Source organism: Clarias gariepinus, chromosome 2, assembly GCF_024256425.1.
Source record: "Clarias gariepinus isolate MV-2021 ecotype Netherlands chromosome 2, CGAR_prim_01v2, whole genome shotgun sequence".
In the NCBI taxonomy this organism is placed as follows: domain Eukaryota; kingdom Metazoa; phylum Chordata; class Actinopteri; order Siluriformes; family Clariidae; genus Clarias; species Clarias gariepinus.
Window position 1 is genome coordinate 40,593,806 of NC_071101.1, and position 16,778 is coordinate 40,610,583.

Consider the following 16,778-nt stretch of genomic DNA (forward strand, 5'->3'; position numbering starts at 1 on the left):
TAGTTATTGTATCGCGTCTTTACTTGTCCTGCCTCGATTGCGCAATACCGGAAGTGTTGTTTAAAAACCCGTATTTTGATTCTCAACCCCGTAGCAAGATAACTAGTGGTTTAATTAAATCCAAGCGTTACAAGGTATAAAGTAAACTTTTAGGCACTAGCTACAGTATGTACTTCTAGTCCACTCTTTAGTCTATAAACATAGATTTTGAAGTATACTCCCAATAAACTACCAGTTATATATTGGAGAGATACTTGCAGTTATCATACTTGTAGTTAAAAACCTCTATATTATTCTTTACAGTATAGTACTAGGTTTCTATTTAGCTTCTATTTAACTTCTTATAGTAAAAATATACCTTTAACTGTACTTTTAGTAGACTTGAAACATTACTAATAAAGTTAACTAATAAACATTTCCAGGGGACCAAATACATTAAAATAATTATCTGCAATTTAAGTGATCTCTAATTATGATTTTTTTTTCTGCTCACATTTCTTCCCAAGACGTTGAAGGTTCAGCACAATGCTTACAAGTTTAAATAATGTATTGGACAGTTTTTAACCCAATTTCAGTTATTTAAAATCTCCTTAATTGTTTTCAGTGCTTGATGCAAGCCAATAATTTGACCATTCTGAACTGATGACCGTTTTGGCCAGGTAATGCATAGAACTGGCAGTGTAAGATCACATTTAAATCTTTGTTACTGTTTATGGCAGAAATATACTTGCTTTTAACTACATGTGTGGCGGGACACAGAAGGTGTAAAGAAGTGCTACCTATCAATTACGCCACCTTGGAATTTCACCAGGGAATATTAGAGAATATTTGTTCTTAGAAACAGCACAGGTTCGTTCTCAGTAAGGTGGCAGGAGACATGTATAGAAACAAATAAAAAATTTTATTACAAGAAGTAAAACAACAAACGAAAAAGAGCAATTCCACTTTAACATACAACATGCAAGCACATCATAAACATCATACAGGAATGACTGAGATATCCCAAAAAGAAACTAAGCTCAGAATACAACAGCTGAGGCGTGACAGCGGGCAACAAGGGGCACTAGGCCTCCACAGCACCTCACCAATCCTTACACCTGTGTAGAGACACTCACATGCACACACAAACATAAAGCGGAACATAAACATGAAGCGGAGACCGCCATGAGGACTACACCCCGCCTCAGGCACTCAGCTCCTGTAACAAAGGCAAAGCCGCGGCTAGGCCCCAGGCAAAGCCGCGGCTAGGCCCCAGGCAAAGCCGCGGCTAGGCCCCAGGCAAAGCCGCGGCTAGGCCCCGGCTAACAGTTAGGCCCCAGGCAAAGTAACCCTCACTGCACAGAAAATAGTTACACATAGAATGTCTATGACCAAATTACAATCTAGGCCGCTCAGCCTACATTCCACGCGTACCAACCAAAATAAAATACATACCATGCGAGTAGAATCTCTTAGAACCCAATCAAGCAAGCCAACAACTTGCCGGAGAACAGAAAACACTATCTGGGAAAACAACTGTACTATCAAGAGGCCTCTAAACCTGAATAAACAGACAAACACAGCTTAACATTTAAGCAAATATGAGAACTACGGTACTTAGAATGAACTTTCTTACCTGTAGAGGGATAATCTCAGGCCACTGCCAGCAATGTCACTTCATTGAATGTGTCACACTAAGGGAGAAACACCCTACCATGAGCTACAGTCTACCACAAGCAACCCAACCAGCTTCACTCCACCTACCCGAGTGAAGCAGGGATGACGCAGGGGCGGGACCCGTAACCAAGCTGCCACCAAACCTATATATCTTCCCCCTGCCCTCCCATTGGACAACCAACCACTAAGTAGCCAATTAAGTGCCAGTAGGTGGAACCTCAACCTGCCACACATGTATGCAAAAGCATGATCCCTGCCTTATATATCCATCGTTCTGAATGCTGCTTAACCAGCTTGGCAAATGACAGAAATTACAAGTGTAAAGAAGCTGCATCAAGTGATGACAGACTGCAGCTGATGGTTTAATTCAATTCAATTCAATTTTATTTGTATAGCGCTTTTAGCAATTGTCATTGCCGCAAAACAGCTTTACACAATCAAGAGAGTTATTTAAGTTTGTATGAAATGTGAATGTGTATAAATCAAAATGGTCAGTTTGTCCCTGGTGAGCAAGCTGAGGGCGACAGCGCAGAGAGAGAGACAGACAGAGAGACAATATTATGTAATATGTATACTATATGAAATATAATATATGAAAAAAGCTTGTGTCAGCTAGAACAAGCCCTAACTCAGGGTGAACTTTTGATACTTAAGTAAATTTAAAGGTGGGTAATTTTGTACTTTTACTTAGTCACACAAATAAATGAAGAACTTCTACTTTTAAACCACTTTGAGTCAAATACAGGATTTGTGTAATTTGCCAACCTCTCTGCTCATCCCAGAGAAATTTGCCAAACATAACATTTTTATTATAAAATAATATATAATATTTTTGATTGATTTACAGTTAAATTACAGTTAAATTAAATGTAACATCCTAGTAAACAAACAACTTAGAACAGCTACAGTACCAGTCAAAACTCTGGACAGATTCCAGAACTACTTTTTTGGTTTACTGCTTTATTTTCTACATTCTCAAAACTTTTGGCCACGACTATACATTCTAAAACAATACTGGAGATTTCAAGTCTATCAAACGACTCGTATGGTATTAGGTAATTACATAACAACGAAGACATGAAGGTCAGCTGTTCTGGAACGGTTTTTGTTAAGAACCGTATTTGCAGACCCTCTCAGGACCAAAACTTACCTCTGCTGCAGAGTAGTAGTTCATTTAAAGTGACAGTCTCAAAAATCACCAATTAACAAACAGCACCTCAGATTAGAAATGTTATAACGACTTTGCAAAGCATGAGTAGTCGATTATGATGCATTTTGGATGTCTTTAGCGTTGTTTTACAATAAAAATCAGGAAAGATCCCGGAACTAAAAGGTGCGCCCAAGCTTTTGACTTTGTGTCCAAGGCATTTCTGTGTTAGTACTGATTATCATAACATTAAATTAATGATCTACAAATTAAAATATAGTCAGTGTCATTAGTCAGAGCTTCTGACCAATCAGCATAAAGAATGTCTGCGTGCTCTCGCGATCTCACTGTTTACTCGGTTTACTCAGTGGTCTTGAAAAAAAGAATGCCCAAACCCCGGCTGCTGGATGCAGTGCTGGTCTCAAGCATGGATAAAATGTAAGGGTTGTGTTAGAAAGGGCATCAGGCATAAAACCTATGCCAAGCTGTGTGTGGATCAGTTGGTCCACTATGGCGACCCCTCAATAGTAGCAGCTGAAATAATAACAACAAAAACTTGAAAAAAATTAAGATAACTTGATATCCTCTTTTCTCTGGAGGATGCTGGAGGAACCATATAGTGATGGCAGAAGTAATTTTGCTTTCCATAATGTACAGAATTGCAATAGCTGCAACCAGGGGTAGATGGTAATTTTGCTAACTGCAGTAAGAGTGAATAGTTGATGCCTATAAGCAATGAGCAAATGAGAGTTATTCCAAAAAGCTTCTGAATTATGCACATAATCATTATAAGCGATCTTCCTGCACCTAGTGGTTAAACATGCAGTTTAACATTAGAAAAATACAAAAATAATATTTAAAATGTTTACATTTACAGCAATTCACATACTTTTTTTTTTGTCTTTTGGTAACTGACAGGAGTGAAAAGAGTACAAGTATAAGCCAGGATATTTGGTATTAAATGCATGTTTTTCTTTTTTATCTTCCAGTTAATCAAATCCAATCACAGTCATACACAGTACGATATGCAGTGAAATGCTTACACGACTGCCATAAGTAAAAAGCTTATACATAAGAAAATAAATATGAATAAAAAAAAATACGTTAAAAACAAAAATTAACTAGTAAAATATGCTGTACAAAAAAATATACTGTAATAAAAGAAATATGTTAGAAAATAAGATTAACTAGTGAAATAAGAATAAAATATCAATATAACAGATATATAAATATAGAAATAGAAATTTGTCAAAACAGAAATTTAGAAGTATAGAAGTTTGAAATGGCTCTGGTGTGCAAATATGCATTAGAAGTGACTTTGTAAGTGTCTTATTTAAAGTGATTTGTGCAGCGGTCCATAGATGAAAATATAAATATGATAAATAAGATAAATTTGTGTAGTGGTCCATATATAAAAATATGAAAATATTATTGAAAATATTAATGAAAATATAAAAATATAAATCATTCATCAAACATCAAAGTAATGCAGATTTTTATGATGTTGCTGTTTTGTGGTTAGGGTATGTGATGAATTCTCTAAACTGATTAGTCAGAAGTTGCTCTGACAGTAGTGCTGGCTGTAAATATCACAGGACTACGTTAACCCCATACCAGTTTGAACTGCTCTGAATGTGTTGGACTACACCAGTGTAGGTATAATGTAAGTGATAAAATTTGTTTTTCAAATGTGCAACAGCATTAAATGTAATTATAAACTGATTAATCTCATTCTTTACTATATGTAAGGATTTCTTGAATTTTGGTAGACCTCCTTTTGTCTACTCAGTGCTCAGCCTGTATTCTGCTTGTCCCGCCTGGATCCAGGGAACCCCTCAATGATACACAAGTCAGTGCTCATTGAGACGTTCAAAGTTTATTGTGGGAGACAGGAGAATATATACGCACGCACACAAAGAACCAAAGAAAAGGTGGATGCAGGAGTGTTTACATCCAGTCTGAAATGCTTTTAAAAGATAAGGTAAGGAAGAACATAAATTTAGGAGTAGCTCTACATTTACGAGCATTTAACAGTTTTAGGACCTTTAACATAAACTACTATAGAGTGTGTTTATTGAAAGTACAGCTTGTGTCGTGAGAAAAGGAAGAAAATCACTCTGTTCTCATGCACACAGAATACAATGAAACATACTAAAAAATAAATATTCCCTACAATTCCCCCCTTTTATTCATAAGAAATATCGTTGAATAAAACTCAGAGCTTTCAAGAAGTCGCCGGCGGATAATAGGTCATCGGACGTGGCGCAGGAACATAACCTGAAACATACTTATACAAAAGAATTTGCACACAGCGAAAAATGCATGGACCTAAAAGACACAACAACAATAAAATAAACAAAACCGGTACGACAAGGGAGAGATAAGGAGCCCATTGACCAAACAAAGTATACCAAACTCCCCAGCCTACTAAGAGAGCTGATTCATTACCAGGTATGGGTCTCAGTGACGTCTGTCCTACAGCGGAAAGGAAATGTTGGCACACATAACAAGACTCATTGGTATATTGCTTAGCGGTCCAATTAGCGAATCTCCAAAAAACATTATCATGTGAATGAGGTTGCACTATGTACAACAATCCCTTGTTCAGGATTAGGAGGACAAAAAGAAACTTCATCCTAAGGCAGGAGAGGTTTCCACTCTACTCCTAGTGCTGTTCTACAAACTCTACACGATGGAGTGTGACCAAAGGAATACACAGAAATATAACAGGTTGAGTGCAAACTCATAAATAACTACTAGTGGTGAACTATTGCCTTTCTTGACGATACAGTGGTCAGAGTGCGGACACGCCCAATCTGTACTCGTCCCACCTTACGAGGCGCTAAGACACCAACAGAAATGCTACACTAATAGCAGACGTAAAGTCGTTCAGTGGCAACCCCAGGCGATCCCTCTGTGTCACGTCACTCTTTCTATGTCACACCACGGGTTGGACATCACTGCAGCACGTCTTTAGTCTAGGAAACAAAAATCACAGAGACAGAAAGATAATAATACACACGCATTTATTCATCTTTCATATTCATTCATGGTCTCACGGACATCTCTTCAGCCTAGTAGCATGGATCCACTGTGGAAAAAGATCAGTTAAGACAGCAGTACGAGTAATTGCGATTATTTCTGCTGGTCCATCATATTTACAATCTCCCAGTTTTCTGGGGGTCAAAGATTTTACCAGAACAGTATCTCCCACATTAAAAGGATGTGTGGGTTTGGTTGAGGGTATTGGAGTCACATCAGCAATTTGTTCATGTTTAGTTAGAGTATCTATTAGAGCAGCAGAATATTCAGCAATATGTACATCAAGATCAGTTGTTCCTATCGCGGGTTTACCTTTCCTCCATGGCACGGGAAAGGGTCTGCCAAATATAATTTTATGTGGGGACATGTGCACGTGTTTTCTTGGTGTCATTCTCATTTCAGCTAGAACAGCAGGTAACAGATCAACCCAGTTTTTACTCCCCATGGTTTGCATTGCTTTAGTCAATTTTTCTTTCAGTGTCCTACAGTATTTGTTCTTTCTACTATACCTGATGACTGTGGATGATAAGGAATGTGAAAATACCAGGAAAGTGAAAGATATTTACACAAATTCTGTGTTACTTGAGATGTAAAAGGTGTTTCTTTTAGTGTTAGTCAATAGCATGAGGCACGCCATAACGAGGTATTATTTCTTTATATAGACTCGGGTCACCACCTTTGCATTCTCACGAGCACACGGGAAAGCTTCCACCAACCTAGAAAACTTGTCGACCAAAACCAGAAGATATTTGAATGTGCCACATGCAGGCATATGTGTAAAATCAATTTGCCACTCTGCAAACGGGGCAGTAGGTAATGGAAGACTTTCGTGTTTACCTAAACCCTTTGTCACGTTATTCTGAGCACACACCAAACATCTAGATATTAATGAATCAATTGTTCCAAGCATGTTGGCTATGCAAAAGAGTTTTTTCATATCTTCCTTAACCCCCCTTTGCGCGCGATGTGTAACACTGTGGAACTCGCGCACGAGGAACGGAAGACAATGAGATGGCAGGCACAAACGACCATCAGCAAAATACCATAAACCATCAGAAGCAACGTAGGCACCTTGAGCTTGCCAAAAAGAGGAATCATTTGGCGTGGCTGAAGCTTGCAAAGACCATAAATCTACATCGGGAATCAAAGAGCTAGCAAGAAAGGATGTATTGATCAAATCAGAACCAGAGTCAGGAAAGAAAATCTGTTTTTGAGCTGCTTTTTTAGCAATAGAGTAAGAGAGAGTAAGCTTCAATAGTTATATCTGGCAATGCACACACAGCATAACCACAGAGAAATTTCCCATCATATGGTTTTGAACAGGAACCATCTACAAACAGAGTGTCACCAGTTGGTAATGGAGTAGAAGACAGATCAGGGCGTATACTAGTGAAGTGAATGATCTCTGAACAGCAGTCATGATCTGTATCTACTAACGTGTCGTCCTGTGCATTTATCAAGCGTGCCAGAGCATATCCAAGGGTGTCAAAAGAAGAGGTGGATTTTATCTCTAAGTTACTTGTAGAACAAAGGATAATCTCATACCCTGACCATCTCTGAGCCGTCATATGTTGTGTTTGAAGGTTTTGTAGCACTTGTTTAACCTGATGTGGAGAATACAAAATTAAAGGATGAGAGAGAACAATCTTCTCAGCATCTTGTACCATCACTGCACAGGCGGCCACAGCCCTGAGACAGGCAGGCAAACCTTGTGCCACAGCATCTAAAGTTTTAGATAAGAAAGCACATCAGGCACAACAGGTGCTACAGGGATAATTATGTCATTTATTTTTCTCAGATCTTGTGTAAATCTCCACGTACCATCAGGTTTCAAGACTGGGTTAACAAGTGTGTTATAAGAACTTACACATGGTTTAACAACACCCTGCTTGAGCAGTGAGCTTAAAATCTCATCTATTCCTGAAGCCTTGGCCTCGGAGAGTGGATATTGTTTGATGTACACAGGTTGCAAGTGTTTTAATTTAGCTTTATAAGGCACACAGTGAACTAACCCCACCTCATCCTTATGTTCAGCCCACAGACTGCTTGGCACACATTCAAGGGCAGCAGGAAGAGAGCTGTTCTGTGAAAAAAGGAAACAATTATTAACACGCATATTTGTAAGGTGGGAGAAAGAAACTGAATCAGGCACTTCAACAGTGAGTTTCGCGCCAGAAAAAGTCAGGGACATGCTGTAGCCTGCTCATTAAATCACGACCTAACAGATTAAAAGGACAATCAGGCATGCAAACAAAACGATGAGAAAGATGAATTCCCTTATCTAAAGGACATGTTACAGTTAACTGGGGAGTAAAATAATTTCGTTGAGCAACCCCTTCAATTCCCACAGAGCTGATACTTTTATTCGAGAGCGGCCCCTCGTAATCACGACCCAAAGACGACATTGTGGCTCCCGTATCAACCAAGAAAGAGAATACAGAACCATCTATACATAATTCTATAAAGGGCAACTCATAAACCTGAGGTGACTCGAAAGTACAAAGTAACATCGCGGGGCTGGAACTCTGTGGGCATCCCTATGCATCATATGCTCCTACCTGCATCCCTGAGAAGGGATTGGGTCTATATTGCTGTTGTTGTTGTTGTTGTACTCGCTGTGGTGGCTGCTAGGAAGGGTTAGGAGAAAACACCTCATTAGCATCATTCAATTGATTATACACATTTTGTCCACTACGTCCCTTATCTCGGGCCTTCTTGTGACATTCACGAGCCCAATGACCTTCTTTATAACAATAATAACAATAACCAGATCTACGGGGTACACTCTGACCCTGCAGACCTCCTCTACCTCTTTCCGGCCTCCTCGGCCTCCTTTACCTCCCTTTTTTCCACCTCTGTATCCTTCACTTTCCACAAACAAACATGACACTTGTTTATTTTCTAAAATACCATCTCCTTCTAGTGTTCTCACATGCTTACCTAATTTTTTAATAGTCATTGTAGAACGATCTGACAATTGAAACTTTAAAATTTTCACGATTTCTGGTCGACAATTATTCAAGAAGGTGGTAAGGAAAAGTGGGTTAGGGTTTTCTTCAGGAAGGGGCATACCACCCAAAAGGGTCCAGGTCTCTCGAAACCGCTCAAGAAACCTGGATGTAGTCTCACTCTTTTCTTGTCTACAATTAGTTACCTGTGACAGATCTTGACTAACTTGTTAACGTGCAAGAAGATAAGTAGTTAGCTCATCTTTTAAAAGTTTTATAGCCTCATTAGAATTACCCCAATAAAGGTCATATTCCTTCTTTTTCCGTCTTTCCCCACCCTCTACGTCTTCCTGTTTCACCACTACAGTCCATGTGTCTTTTTCAGGGTCTAAGCATTTTACTGTTTTTATCAAATCAGCCTCATCGTACCCATCTCCCAAAACCGATTGCAAAATAAAGCGGTAATCCGCACCCACGAGCTGACAGTGCCTAGAAGCCTTTATCAGCATATCAACAAAATGCAAAGGTTTGTTGGGAGAAGGGAGCATCTTAATAATGTCCTTCAGCGTGCTTACGGATGGTGGAAGGATTTTTGGACCCTTTGGTCCCATAGAGAAAACAAACGCAGTGTTTTCTTGTCGAGGTTTGGGGCGAGACCTCTCATCCGGACCTTCATCGTCCGAGTTATCATCATCCTCACCATCAGTATCCTCGGGATCATCCGATAGAGGGCTGTCAGGAGTTCGTCCTGACACCTTCTTGGGAGTCTTTCCCTTTCCTGAGGCACACACTTCCGACGAAGGTGAGCACGGTTTTGTGGGTACGGGGGAGACAGGCACAAATGGGCAGCTCACAAAAGGATTAGTGGGATTCAAATAAGGATAGATTTTCTCAATAATTAGTTGGTTAGATGCTGATGTTACTATGTCAGCATGATATGGAGGAGGGATCGGAAAGGTTGAGTGAACAGGCGGCTTGAATTTAGTTTCAGATGTGACCTTTGGAATCTTTTTCTTCTGTATTTTTGTTTATTTTATGTCTAAAGATTTATCCCAAAGAGCTTTCATTTCTACCCATTTTTGATAACATGAACCCATGTAAGGATAATCCCAACCTGGATCACCCATACCCTCATATATCTGAGAGTAAGCAGAGGCTAGATATTCAGGCTTAAAAGTACCTCCTCGAGGATAGGTTAAAAATTGAGATTGTGGTTCAGTCCACCCTGATAAATTAGCAAGCCAAGGTGTGGTAAAGTAAGTAAGTCCACACCTATTCATCCAGTCACGCGGAACCTCTTCTGGGTCAGGCTTTGGATAAGTAGTTGTGTTCTTATTACCCATTTTATAAATGTGAATTAACCCGCGACAGAAAAAAACAATATCTTCAACAAACAACACACAATACTTCAACAAAGACAACAATAAAGAGCTCAACAAAGACAATAACAAAGAGCTCAACAAAGACAATAACAAAGAGCGGGCAACAGAATACAGCTTCCACACTATGCTTCAGTTCAAGGAACCTTTCAGAAGCGAGCGCGCGCTAAACAGGCGTAAAAGCCCCAAGACAATCCTACCCCGTACTGTATATGGTCCAGATACCAAAAACCAGGGAGCGTCCTTGCTCTATGCTTATAGGGAAAAAAAAAATATTTAAAAGCAGCACTCACCTGATTAGAGGTATCCCGGACAGAGCCCCCAAAGTGTAAGGATTTCTTGAATTTTGGTAGACCTCCTTTTGTCTACTCAGTGCTCAGCCTGTATTCTGCTTGTCCCGCCTGGTACCAGGGAACCCCTCAATGATACACACAAGTCAGTGCTCAGTGAGACGTTCAAAGTTTATTGTGGGAGACAGGAGTATATATACGCACACGCACAAAGAACCAAAGAAAAGGTGGATGCAGGAGTGTTTACATCCAGTCCGGAATGCTTTTAAAAGATAAGGTAAGGAAGAACATAAATTTAGGAGTAGCTCTACATTTACGAGCGTTTAACAGTTTTACGACCTTTAACATAAACTACTATAGAATGTGTTTATTGAAAGTGCAGCTTGTGTCGTGAGAAAAGGAAGAAAATCACTCTGTTCTCATGCACACAGAATATAATGAAACACACTAAAAATCAAATATTCCCTACAGGAATAGTGCAAGTCGAGGTCGGAGAGGCAGGCGAAATTGGTGACCAGTTATCCAGCCGTGAGAAAAGTTACATGATCCAAAACGTGATCCAAACTCGGAGTAGATAAACAGACGAGGTCATACACATAGAAGAATCCAAAGCGAGCAAATCCGGAGGGCGAAGCACAAAAGCGAAATCCAAAACAGGCACGGTCGAAAACACAAATCCAGGACACTAGAAAATTTCACGAAGGAACAAGACGAGAGGCAAGGTGAGGAGCTCTCTGCATTACTTTTAAAGTCCCTGGCTGTTTGCCAAATTGGTAACAGGTGTGCTCTTGCCATTGGCGCAAAGTGTATTAGCAGAAGTTATGACTTAGATGTGCTGGGTTGACCAGACTGGCTCATGGCCCATTTAAAAAAAATTACTGTTTATGGCAGAAATATACTTGCTTTTAACTACATGTATGTAAAGGCATGATCCCTGCCTCATATATCCATCATTCTGAATGCTGCTTAACCAGCTTGGCAAATGACAGAAACTACAAGTGGAAAGAAGCTGCATCAACTGATGACAGACTGATGGTTTACTCAGTGGTCTTGGAAAAAGGAATGCCCAAACCCCAGCCGCTGGATGCAGTGCTGGTCTCAAGCATGAATAAAATGTGAGGGTTGTGTTAGGAAGGGCATCAGGCATAAAACCTATGCCAAGCTGTGTGTGGATCAGTTGATCCACTGTGTCGACCCCTCAATGGTAGCAGCTGAAAGAATAACAACAAAAACCCAGTGATCCAGACTCCCTCTGCCCTCCGGACCTGTATGACCCATCCTGGTGCCCCGCTTCTGGCTGAAGATCTCGTCACATGGATGCACCGTGTGTCTCTCTGGGATGCGTCTGGTGTCTGGGAATGATTCTCTCTACCTAGAAAATGGTTCTGGCCTTGACTGGTGTTGGCAACTGTTTCTCTGGGGACTTGACAGTTCGATAGTTCAGGACTGGAACTTCTTACAAGTCTACCTGGGTCTTCAATAACTACCTGGACTCCATATTAACATCAATTAACATCAGCTATTATAGCTGAACTGCCTCAAACCCTACACACTGTATAAATGCAGATCATTTACTGCTTTCTGTTTTACCCAAATGAGGATGGGTTCCCTGTTGAGTCTGGTTCCTCTCAAGGTTTCTTCCTATTACCATCTCAGGGAGTTTTTCCTTGCCACTGTCGCCCTCGGCTAGCTCACCAGGGACAAACTGACCATTTTGATTCATACAAATTCACATTTCATACAAACTTAAATAATTCTTTTGACTGTGTAAAGCTGCTTTGCGGCAATGAAAATTGCTAAAAGCACTATACAAATAAAATTGAATTGAATTGAAAAACTTGAAAAAATTCAAGATAGCTTGATATCCTCTTTTCTCTGGAGGATGCTGGAGGAACCATATAGTGATGGCAGAAGTAATTTTGCTTTCTATAGTGTCAGTACAGAATTGCAACAATAGCTGCAACCAGGGGTAGATGGTACTTTTGCTAACTGCAGTAAGAGTGAATATTTGATGCCTATAAGCAACGAGCAAAGGAGAGTCATTCCAAAAAGCTTCTGAATTATGCACATAATCATTATAAGTGATGTCCCTGCACCTAGTGGTTAAACATGCAGTTTTACATTAGACAAATACAAAGAAAATATTTTTAAACATTTACATTTACAGCAATTCAGACTTTTTTTTTTTGTCTTTTGGTAATTGACAGGAGCAGAACGAGTACAAGTATGAGCCAGAATATTTGCTATTGAATGCATGCTTTTCTTTTTTTTCTTTCAGTCAATCATTCATCAAACATTAAAGGAATGCAGGTTTTTATTATGTTGCTGTTTTGTGGTTAGGGTATGTGATGAATTCTCTAATCTGATTAGTCAGAAGTTGCTCTGACAGTAGTGCTGGCTGTAAATATCACAGGACTACTTTAACCACAAACGAATTTGATACGCTCTGACTGTGTTGGACTACACCAGTGTAGCAAATGTGCAACAACATTGTTGCCAGATTGATGTGGTATAATTAAAACACTACTGCACTGACTGTTGCATCACTTTGCTCTAAAACAGAAACCACAATGACCAAGCAGAAGATGCAAGAGTATTATGTTTGGCAAAGTATAATTTATATACTGTGACAAAGGTCTCCTAAAAAAATTCAATCACTTTATATTTGATGCAACAGAAAAATTACCTGCCAGACCAGCAGAGGGCATCCTCCTCTGAAGTATGATTCTTTTCTACACATTTTTTGTGTTTACCCTGATTGATTTCTATTTACACGTTGTGTTTTTTCTTTTAAGTTGCTTAGCGTTTGTTTTGCGTCGCCTTGCACCTCCAAGGTCCGGGTTCGATTACCGGACAGGTTTGATTCCTGTCTCTATGTGCATGCAGTTTGAATGTTCTACCCATGCTTGGTGGGTTTCATCTGGGTACTTAGGTTTCCTCACCCAGTTCAAAGACATGCAGGTTAGGTTGTTTTGCCCAAGTCTATACGGGCTCCCCTGGGTCTTCCAGTTTCCTTCCACTTTCTAAAAACCTAAAAACATTCTCCTACTTTTGACCCTGTGTGCGTATGTCTGCATGCGTGTTTACCCTACACTTGACTGTATAGATCTCAAGATACTTTCTCTCTCTCTCTCTGCCTTCGTCTTTTTCTCTCAATGAAAGTCCCCTCAATGAAATCCTTAACCGCTGATGATTTGAGACAATTTAAAAAAATGTACAAGTGTACATTTAAATTGAAGGACAGCAGACAGGAAATGTGGAAGCAGAAGCAGAAAGGCGTACAGGTAAGTATATGTGTCAAATTTACAGATGTCTATGTAATAGCAACAAGCCCAGATGATAGTGATGCAGCTACTGAGACAGATATTTATGTTACACACAGTGTAACACTGCTTAATACACACTACCATCTAACACTCACTGTTGTGTGATCATTTCAGTGCAAATCATTTAAATGTAAATTACTTACCACCAGAACACACTGTTGTCCAGAGCTAACAGCTTTACTGAGATCTTCACCATACTTCAGTTGTGCATCAGGTGTAAGATGGGTATCTACCTGCCGTAAGTCCATTGTCCTTGGCAGGGCCATTAACTGTACTTTAACAATCTTGTGTGTGCTGAGATCGTCACTTCTCATTAGTGTGGATTAAATACTGCATCTCAAAGAGAGTGTCTCCTACGAACTCAAATTTCAACAATGTGATGTGTGTGTGTGTGTGTGTGTGTGTGTAGAAAATGTACTTTTTTTATCTTATCTCAGAATTTTCATGGTTTGCATTTTAGTTGTATTTTGGATTTATTCCCTGCAAAAACTAATTGTGTTGTGAGAGATAAAGGGTTTTTGTTGAGTGTGTGTGTGTGTGTGTGTGTGTGCAAGAGAGAGGGAGAAAGAGAGAGAGACACGTTGCAAGTGTGAGTATGAGAATGAGTTGGTGTTGAAGTCTTATGACAGTTATAGTACACTGTGAATGTGAGGTTAATTGCTGTACTGAGCTGCACACTGGTAACGTAAAGAGATGTAAAAAAGAAAAAAAATACATTTATTTATTTATGGTAAAATTTACTCTGAAGAAAAACTAAATTGTCATGCAAATATTGACAAAAATGGCACCTAAGACAGATTACAATTATGATACTATAAAGTATGATAAAAGAATAACATGAGACGAAATATTTGAATACATCTTAATACTGCATATTAAATTTAAATTCGGTCAATAGAGAGAAACACTCAGGCGGAGTATGTGTGCACGCACACGTGTGTGTGTGTGTGTGTGTGTGTGTGTGTGTGTGTGTGTGTTGAAGACTCAGTAATGAAGAACTGCTTGTATTGTTTGCCTGTTGTGTTTCATGTAGCTGCAGGCGAGTGATGTCATCAGTCAACTCTTCATTTTGATTTTATCTGAAAAGATCTGTGTGAAATGCATGTTGGTTTTTTCTTCCCCTCAGTGACCTCCATCTTCACTTCCTTTTTTTAAACGAGTCTGTAGCTCCTTGCATTTAACAATACTGTGTTCTAATTTTCAAAACTCACATTAGTGATCTACGTGGACTGGACTGTGGGTGACTTTTTATTGCTTTTACACAAAACTGATTGAATAACCTCAGCTTCAAAATGTATGGATTCTTTTCACTCTCAAACTTTAACATCAACTGTTAAATGAAGCATCATTCTCCAACCAGCCCATATGCTGCCCTGACCACAATCATGACATCACATCTCTCGGACATGCTGAGTGTCTCACAGGGGCTCTGAAGTACTTTGAGAACAGTAGATATGTTTGCAATGTGTTTTTATGAACACAAGACACAGTCTGGTCCATACTGTAGTTATTTGAATAGTGACATTTTTTTCAACTCAAAGAAGGATTTGAAATGAAGCTATTGTGATGTAAAGTGTATACTTTCAGCTTTAAAGGGTTAACAAAATTGCCATTAAAAAATTACAGCCATGTTTTTCCAAGTCCCATCCATTCTCACAAGTTAAAGAATTATTTTTTCTGAATATTTGAAAACCTATTGTCTATACAGTGTTTTTTTAACTTGCAATATTTCTGGAGTGTGGAATCAAATATTTTAATGTGCTTCACAGCGTTTAAAAGAAATAACTGAGTTCTAAAAATAGAAACAAATGAAGCAAAATGTAAAAGAGTTTTATGTTCTATACAATTTACACAGATACTGTGACACACAAAAAAAATGGAAATTATCACTTTATATTCATTCCCTGCCAGACCAGCAGAGGGCGTCCTCCCTTGTATGAACCTCTTCCTTGCTTGTTTAATTGATTTCCTGAATAGACCTGTCTTGTGATTTATTGGTTCCCATTTATACATTCTTGTCAAGGTCACATGACCACCATCTACACTGGCCTGTGCAGAACCTCTTTTCGGTCAAATGATGGCCGTTTATAATTGTGTGACGAGTGCGCTGCGCATTTTTTCTGTTTTCTCAGTAGAAACAGGTGCCGACAGAAATTCAGCATGGATCAGCCACTGTCTATTTTTTATTTTGCTGCAAGTAAAAAGGAGCTTTTAAAACAATAATAATGTAGTTTCTCCATCTTTACAAACTGCCTTAATTGCCATAACATTCTTGTCACAAAACTTTTTGTAGATAATAATTATCTTTTTATTATTATTATAATAACCATAATACAACAACAACAATAATAATAATAATAAAACTCCAATAAATCATGTTATTAACTACAAAGATACATGTTTGATTATTTTTACTTCCCAAAATGTGTCACGCTCATCACTCATGACCCGCCTCTAAAGTGCTCCTCAGCTCACACAGTGTAAATGTGTCGTCATTACTTCCTGTAAGTCTAGAGAAACACACCTGCTGGTGAATATACTGATAGACAATACAGCTTTGTCCCAAACACTAGAACTGTGTGCTGAAAAGTGAAATTAATGGTTCATTTTATTGACAATTAATTTAATATAACCAATAAAGTCTTATACAGTCATATATAATAAAGACCATTATACAGTTTGTTTATTTATTATTACGTTATGCATTTTAGAAGGCTAGACAATTAAAAATAACATTTTGACATCAAACTGAGATCAAAATATAAAATTTAAACAGCATTTTTAATATATTCATTTGTTAATTCATGTTTTCATCAAAAGAAAAAATCTTCATGCAAATATTGCTCAAAATGGCACGTAATGCAAACTACAATAATGATGAAGAATGATAAAAGCATGACATAAAACATTTGAATCAATCTTAATAATACATATAAAATGTAAATTAGGTCATGGAAAGAGTGATGAAGGCGATTCTCAAAAAAAGAAAT